Source organism: Pinus tabuliformis, chromosome 2_1 (assembly GCF_031772625.1).
Source record: "Pinus tabuliformis cultivar Carrire ecotype Pingquan chromosome 2_1, CPIR1, whole genome shotgun sequence".
Lineage (NCBI taxonomy): Eukaryota > Viridiplantae > Streptophyta > Pinopsida > Pinales > Pinaceae > Pinus > Pinus tabuliformis.
The window spans coordinates 754,652,308-754,661,035 of NC_142299.1; the positions used below are offsets into that span (position 1 = coordinate 754,652,308).

Here is an 8,728-nt window from a genome sequence, read left to right on the forward strand (position 1 = left end):
TTGATTGGGACACTTGCTGGAGAAAAACCTTATAGTTTGGGTTTTTCATGGTAAATTTATACATGCTCAGTTATTGCCAAGGCATTTCATCAAGTTCTTGATGATCAAAAGGCCTAAAAACTCCATGAAAACCACCTTGCTGCCACCTTTTGCAATAGCAGGAAGTACTTCTGGGAGAATGAAATTTTGAGGGGGAAAATGAGCTCCAAATTGGGAAATTCCACTTGGGTTGGAAATTAGACATCCAGGGCTTTCCAACGAGCTATCATGAGCTCAATTTGGATGTCGGGAAGTGCCCCAAAAACAGGATGAAAGGTGCGCTACGCATAGGGATCAGGGCGCTACGCATTGAGGTTTTTGGTCTAGTTTTCATCCTCCAGCTCAGGAATTCGGCCAGTTTTCACCAGTTCCACTCCTTGATGTGATTTTTGACCCAAAATTATGTAATTTGATGTATGTAAGGTAACATGGCACCTATCTACCTTCTTCTAGATGATTCATTCTCAAATTAGCAAGCAATTAATGTAATGAATCAATTTCCTTCTTTTTAGAGGCATGTTGTTTTGGTCACCTAGATTCTTGCTCCATGTTTAGAATTTGTTGAAACTGCTCCTAGAAGGAGGAGCTAGACCCCTAGAGGTTAGGGAATGAGGTTAGCTTGATCTATATATGTAAATTTTCAGTCAGTAGCACAGGTTGGACTCTTGGGAAGATTTTGGCACACTATTGTACATATTTTTCATATTTTGGCTAAGGAAAGATCAGAGATTTTGCAACACCTGTTGGGATTCTTGTGGCTTTCAGCTCTTGATGGTGTTTTTTCTTAGTTATTGTAATGTTTATTCATGTTTACATGTATGCCATTCCCTTCTTATGCTTCTGAAACTAAATGAGTGAGTAAATGAGGTTGAATTCATTGTTCACAGTGCTCTTCCTTTAAAATTTGTTTAGTTTTACATGTTTTCATTAGTTTGGAGAGGATCCATGTTCTCCTTTGCCCTCTTCAGCTCCTTGTCATTCTGATCCATCCATACACCTGATCAAAGACATCAACACTATTGCCTACCTCGCCCCAACTCGATTTCTGCAAAGATCTGACCTCAATCCCCGCACCCAAAATTGGTTTTCCCATTTCTCCAACAAAAAAATAAAAAATCTAAAACAAACTTTCCTATCTCTTTACTAGCCTAAAATCAATATTAATTGTGAGTCATCTCAGCCTCTTTGAAGATATTTTGCCGAGATAGACCCAGAGAGAGCCCTCTCCTGTCCTCGTAGGGTTAGCTACGAGGCTGAGCTTCGTTTGATGTGGCCTTGAGTTTTGCCTTCCTCAACCTGAGGCAGATTTGAGCGCTAACAAAGTCTATCTCCACCATTTATATGTCAGAGGACACACTATATGAAGTTGCATTGGCTCTTGGGTGTCCTAAAGCATCCAACCCTACCTGTAAAAACCCAATAGTGGTGTTTGGTTTAAGGATATTTGGAACCAGGCCCATAGGGATGGCTAGCTTGGAAGTATTTTGGAACAATTATGCCCATAGGGGAACAAATTAAGCAATTGAATCATGGTTGCTTGAGTTAGAAGGTAAATTTATAACTTACCTGGTGTCTGTCTGTAATCTTAGTTTAGTTCTTACTAGGCATTTAACCTTACTAGAATTTCTTCCAGCTATTGCCTTCATGCCATGAGTCCTTATATTAAGAGCAATGAATGAGAAGAAAAGGCATGGCTAGTGACTATAGTGAAGTTCCAACAAGTTATTTATATTAGAAGGTGCAATTGAATCACTACCTTCAAGGAGATCTAATGATTGTGAGGTATTTTGGTTTTGCTGAGCCTGTACTTCAAAGGAAGCTATAATTGATGGAAGTTTTATTTCCCTTCATATAGGTGCTTTTTTGTCCACCACATACCTAATTAAGTTTTAAATTTGAAAATCCCTCTATAAATGAGAAGTGAAATTCCATTCTTGTTTTTTCTAGCTCGTTTAGTTTAGGATTGATGTTATCCACTTTATTATTGTCGATTATCAAGAGTCATAATCTTGCATTGATTTAATGGCACAAAGAGTAACATAGATTATATTTGTAGGCTTTCACTGTTAAGGGCACTTGTAGGAGGTATGATATCACAATAGACAAATAGAAACTCCATTATGTTTATGGAATTCCTAACTATTAGCTACTTCTAGATTAGCAGGTTTAGAGACGATGGCTTGGAAAGTTAAACTTTTAACATGAACTTATAGTCTTACAATGATAGCAATGAGCTCTGAAAACAATGAAACTGATTAGAACACCATCCTCCCCATAAGTAAACCACAAATAGTAAATTATGAACAAATTACTTGAATGGTGCTTAGGTTATGTAACTGAGCTTTTTAAACTAAAAGTAAACCAGTGTTTTATGCCATACTAAGTCAAAAATTCTACTTAGAGTAATGGCTAACTTCTTTGTTTCTTTCTAGCACAAAGAACTCTTGAGATTTTAGACAAGCTAATTGCAATTTGATGGTTTTCCAGATGATGTAATAGTTGCTGACCTAGATTGTGAGTAGACTTGAATTTTTTTAGGCATCATATGGTTTGTACCTTTAAATTCAAACAAAATCAAATATTTTCAGAGTAATTACTCCATTATTTCTTCTAAGGACAATTTTCTTTGGCCATCAGGGTGGAAAGATAAACATTATCTTCTCTCAGTTAATTTTAGTTTTTCCCTCCTTTTGGTATCTATTTGAGAAAATCTTGAATATTATACTGAAATTATTGAGTATGAAAATTGTTGGTAAGACTATATAAAAGCAATGGATACCTAATGGTATCTTGCAATGGAGGCATGGATCAGATGTGAGATGCAATATGCAAACTGGTTTATCTCCACCTTTTATAATTATGCACGATTTTCCTTTAGCTAGGGCCTTGATTATGGTTCTCCAAACTCTGTAATTATTTACTTCATGTTGTCTCTGTGTTTGTTGCATTTTATTTTGTCACTGTTTTGTGATATATTATCATTTGATCCAAGGTTAATATTTTTCTCATGTTAGATATGTGACATGGTTACAATTATCTCAATGTGATTGTGGTTGTCCCATAGTTGGACAAGGCTTCATTTTGGGCAGATCCAAAGTGTTTAACTTCAGTATTCGTCCTATATGTTAACAGATCTTCAGTATGTTTTACTGATTGATTTCAGCATTGGGTATTGCGTGGAATTAATTACTTGTGGGGTTGGTTTATTCTTCATGTTTCCTTTTGCAAAATTAATCTTTAATTTTATGTGAACAATGAATTTGAAGACATTTTTGATGTGGATTAGTTGATCACATCTCTCAGAGGCAAGTTTTAGATAGTAAAGAATCTTCCTTCAAAGCTGAAGGCAAAGGCACAAGATGGGAAGCAAAGGCAAAAGATGTGGAAGTCTTCACCATGCCTCCTATGAGATGGTCAAACATGTCCTACTACTTGCATCAGGTTGAGTATCGAAGACTATCCTTTAATACTTTGGTCTTTGCACAGAAGGATACTAACAAAGTTTCCTACCATGATTCAAATCCTTCCCCTTATAAGAAAGTTTTGCATTTGAATAAGACATATGCACATTTGGAAAATAATAACCTACCACTTGAGGTTTAAAATCTATGTTGTCATGTGAATTACAACACTCTGCTTTTCACTTCAAAAATTGATGAATTGGGTCAATTTTTTTTTAAAATATTGCACTAGCATAGTCCTTTTGTGGCTCTTCATCTTTGTTACAAAATGGATATATTGGTTTTTTCTGGTCACAGTCTTCATTGTACCAATGAATAAGTTGAGGAACTCACCAGACTGAGGTATATTACATGTTTGGAAATCATGATATTTTCGTGGTCAAGTCAAAATATTTATTGTTAACAATGTTGATCATATTATATTGTTGTATTTATTTCACAGACATGCCTACCCTTGGTGGAAGGAGGTCATAATTTCTTAAATGAAAAGGAAGGATGGACTGTGTCCTATAACACCAGAGGAGACTCCATTAGTACTGAAAGATTTTTATTTTGATAGAAATATTCAGATATGTATTGCTGCTGAAGAAATTTATGGGGGAGAAAGAATGATGCCTGCCCTCTATTCAACTTATCCAAATATTGTAAGTTGATTGATTCACTCACTTCAACTCATTTTCCTTTGAAGTTGGATTTTCTTATGTCATTCACTCATGATGATCAACAAAAATTTGCAGGTGAGGAAGGAGACTCTTCTTAGTCCTATGGATTTAAAGCCATTCCAAAATCCTTCATCTGAAATGGCTGCACTGGATTACATGGTGTATTTGGCCAGCGATGTGTTTATTCCTACATATGATGACAACATGGAAAAATTTATGGAAGGGCATTCCAAGTAACCTTATATTGTTTTGCATATATCTGGCAGAGAGGATATATTGGTTACCTGGTGGTACAAGTTGTAGTGGTGACAAATTTAGTTCTCTTAGAACACAACTTTGTAAGTAGCGTTAAGAAGCCTTAGGAATAGGGTCATAGGTATTATTAGTAGTTTTCCAGTCATTTGTAGACTACATTATTTATTGTATGATGCCTTTTTATTTCTTGATTTTTGGATACTCTCTTGATTGAGTTTCAGTTCAATGTAAATTGTGGAAACGATTTGGATGTGTTAATCTTTTTATCCTAGTGATGCATCAACATTTGAGAATTATTATTAAGTTAATATTTTGGAGTAAATATCCCTAGTATTGAAATACTTAAATGAAACTCTTAGAATCCCATTTCTAATCAACCCTGAAGGCCTCAATTTTAACTTAAAAAGTCACTTTGAGTTGGAATTATTTTTTGAAGTGTGACAAATGCCTTGGAGATTGATTGAGGGCTCCCTAAGAAAGCCTTTGAGTCTCCATCTCAAAAATCATTGGAAGAGAAGTTGCATGGTATTGGGAGAGGGGTACATGCTAGAAACATGATCCCTACCTCATCCCCCATCACAAAAGTAAAAGGACAAAAAAAAATTTGAAAGAGGGAAACAATATCTATCTGTCTATCTATAAATATAAAATAGCACAAGAAGAAAGGATAATTGAGTAAGAAAATTTACATGTAGCCTCCAATAATATCCACACTATCCAAAATGCACAGATCATACTTGTTGTAGTTGTACAAAACACTTTTTCCTAATTTTTTTTGAAGAAAATGTGAAGAAATGAAGTGTGGAACAATGTTGTTGCTCGCAACTATCTTCTAGTTGTGACTACAAAACCACATCATAATGCTTCACACACAACAGAAGTGCTTCTTGTTTTTGTAGGAGATACCTTTGCTCAAATATTTTGGAAGACAGTGTGAGGAAATAATAAGTGGTAAATTGTATTTAGAACAAAGACAGGGTGTAAGGGTTTTCTAGAAGCTTATTCAATGTGAAATCAGTGTTAAAATTTATGCCAATGCCAATTTAAAGCACTCAAGTGAAGGCACACTTATCAGATCTCTTTCTTCAACTAATTCTCCAAAGTGATTCCATCACCACACTGCATCCATCGTGTATCTAGCCATGCTGCATCCATCACTATGAAAATACTTCTGTCCACCTCATGTTGCAGCAACATCATACAGCCGTCCAATAGTTTGAGATCTCAGTAGTTTTATAATGCTAATGATTTGAACTTTCAAATATCGATACAAAATTCATTGTGATGTTATGGCCTGCGGCCTAACACACAATCTTCAGGAAGCATATTCATTGTGCTTGTCCCTTCACACAGTGATCAAGTCAACCTACGAACAATAGTTGCAAGCACCTCCTTATTGCAGATTCTTCTTCTCTTTAAATCAACCTCAGGAACAATACTAACATGCCCAAACAGTTATGCTACCACCTACAACAATGTGACAATATCACATATCCTTTGTTGTAATGTAATTACCCTTGTTGTCGTTTAGTTGTAACATCTAATGGTCCTTTCATATGTAGATAAGGTTTCCTTCAATTACGGCTTTCCTCCTTTATTTTCTACAGCCAATATGTCCTCCTTTAGGACTGGGACAAGGGTAGCAATACCCCTACTTTGACAGCGAAATAGGGAAAAACTAAATGCAACTTAAACTCCTTGATTGGTAAAGGATGGAACCTCCTTATTAGACCGTGACTAGGGTAGATAGGAGCCTCATCAAACTATGAATTAGGGCTCCTAGATAAAATTGCATATGAGTGCCGCTTGAATGTGTTTAGACTTTAGATGAGATCCCTTCCTTGGAAAACACATAAATCTATTCCTTGACAGTGTCTAGGGCATGCTAGAACACCAGGTCATGATAGCGTATAAGCCCTCATTGACTACGACTTTGAGTAGCATATAGAAGGCCAGATCTTGCTGTGAAGATACTCTCCTTGACTGCATCCTAGATGTCTTCTATGACTCCTCCAGGACAATGTTTAGGTCATATAAGGATCTCTGCGTTTAGGGAAAATTGATAGTGTTGGAACTTCCCCTTGCTGCACTTATAAAATCCTCCTTCATGACTGTGTTGAGGTATTTCTTTCATGACTGCTAATGCAGTGTCAGGGCTTCCTCATTAGTGCTACGTTAGAGCTTCTCCATTAGGGAAATGTAGAGCCTAGGGAACTCCCTCTAGATCTCTCCTTCATTAAAACCCAAAATAGAAATGAAGAGATATCACAAGGGCGTGCGAAAATGACTTGAAGGTCACCTCTATTTATAGTAAAACGTGGAGGAAAATTTGCGGTAATTTGGTTGTTGGCCGACCTTGAAAAATTGTCACATAACACAAATAAATTCATATCTCCATGAATACATGTCGGAATTAGATGATCTTTAGATCAATCCTACACCTATCAAGGAGAGGAATCCAAGAAAAATATCAGCTACCATGAATAAGATGACCCACATGGAGTTTGGCCCTAGTTGCCAATTTTAACACTCCCTCTCAACTAGAGAGAACTCCATCTTCTAATCCATCTGCCAATCCATACTATCTCTACCATCAGTGCCCTACACTTCTCTGCTCTGCTGAACTATGAATAAGAAGAAGTGACCGAGAATGTATCATACCATCCTCTATTGACCTGAAATCAGTCCCATATAAAGGAGAGTGTCTTATACCACTCATACTGACCTGAAGTTAGTTCCAATAAAGAGAGTGTGTCATACCACTCTTACTGATCCAAAATCAGTTCCAAAAGAGATTGAGTTATATCACTCTTACTAATCTGAAATCAGTTCCAAAAGAGAGTGATTTATATCACTCTTACTGACTTGAAGTTAGTTCCAATTGATCCTAGATCAATATCATCCTAGCATAGGGAGTACGATAGTACATGATGCGTCCATCGGTAGTACTATGGTCCCTATCTTCATTTCCCTGATCATTTGCCAGATGAGAGGTACTTCCCATGAGTCCTAGACTGTATGGGTAGGATGTCTCAACAGGAGAAGGATGAACCATTCATCCCGCCTACATGTCACCATGGGGTATCCCAGGGGAAGGTTGAACCACTCACCCTGTACGCAAAAAATCACTAGGGGAAGATTGAACCACTCACCCTATGACTGTGTCTTAGCCAGAGAAGGATGAACCACTCATCCTGCCTACATAGAAAACCACTAGGGGAACGTTGAACCATTCACCCTATGGTTGCTCATCGCTACAAGAAGTACCCCCAAGCTCCCAGAGCTCCCAGAGCTCAATGTCCATATTATACTGGACCTTCAGGAGAGAGTATCTACACGAATACTAGTTTTTCTCAGAAATTCAAGAATTTTACCTTTCCCAGGGGTTTCATCTCAATATTAGTGACTTGTACATTAGTCCCAAAATGATGGAACCTTCTTGCTCCCCATTGTACCATATCCCAGATAAAATAGTACCTAATGTTTGTATGCTTGGAGCGATCATAGAACATGGGATTCTTCAAAAATTGAATCCCCTTCTGGTTGTCACAGAAGATCACAATGGTATCTAGCACGTGTCTAAATAGCTCACTGAAGAGCTTCCTCAACTAGACAACTTCACAGGAGGCCATACTCACAGCTATGTATCCGGCCTCATCAATGCTCAAAGCTACTGACTTCCCCTTCCTGATCATCTAGGACATCGAAGTAGGACCCAAAGAGAACCAACACCCAGGAGTGCTATTGTGATCCTCCACACTACTTGTCCAATCATCATTGGAATAATAATGCAGCCTCATAGCTCGAGCAGTGTATCTCATCCCATGAGTGATTGTGCCTTGAAGATATCTTAGAAGAATCTTGGCACCAATCCAATGAGGCTCAACCATATATGAGCTCAACATGCTAACTGCAAAACATATATATAGACAGGAGCTCACCAAGAGAATCAATGCTATTATGAGTTGAAGAAACTCAAAGGAATTTCCCAAATCAGGTTCGGTAGTACTACCAAATAACTTCTCAAAGTCAAGCTCCATTAGGGTAGTCACGGGCTTGCAGTCCGCTATTCCAAATCTAGAATCCAACTCCCTCTTACTTTAGTAAATGGGACTGTATGAACCTTCTAGAAAGAGGTCATCCACATAAGGTACCAGTATGAGAGGTCTATCATCCATAACCCTAACGAAATGGTTTGGATCAAATTCACTCCTAGTGAATCTCAGCTTAATCAAACAACTGTCAATCCTCTCACACCAAGCTCGGGGTGCTTGCTTTAAATAATAGAGAGATTTACTTCACCTGCATACA

General features: G+C 37.5%; 1 pseudogene; it reads left to right on the plus strand.

Annotated features, from left to right (window-relative positions):
- LOC149202771 (rhamnogalacturonan I rhamnosyltransferase 1-like) overlaps positions 1–4,399 on the plus strand; it is a 34,161-nt pseudogene extending 29,762 nt beyond the window's left edge.
- The last annotated feature ends 4,329 nt before the right edge of the window (positions 4,400–8,728 follow it).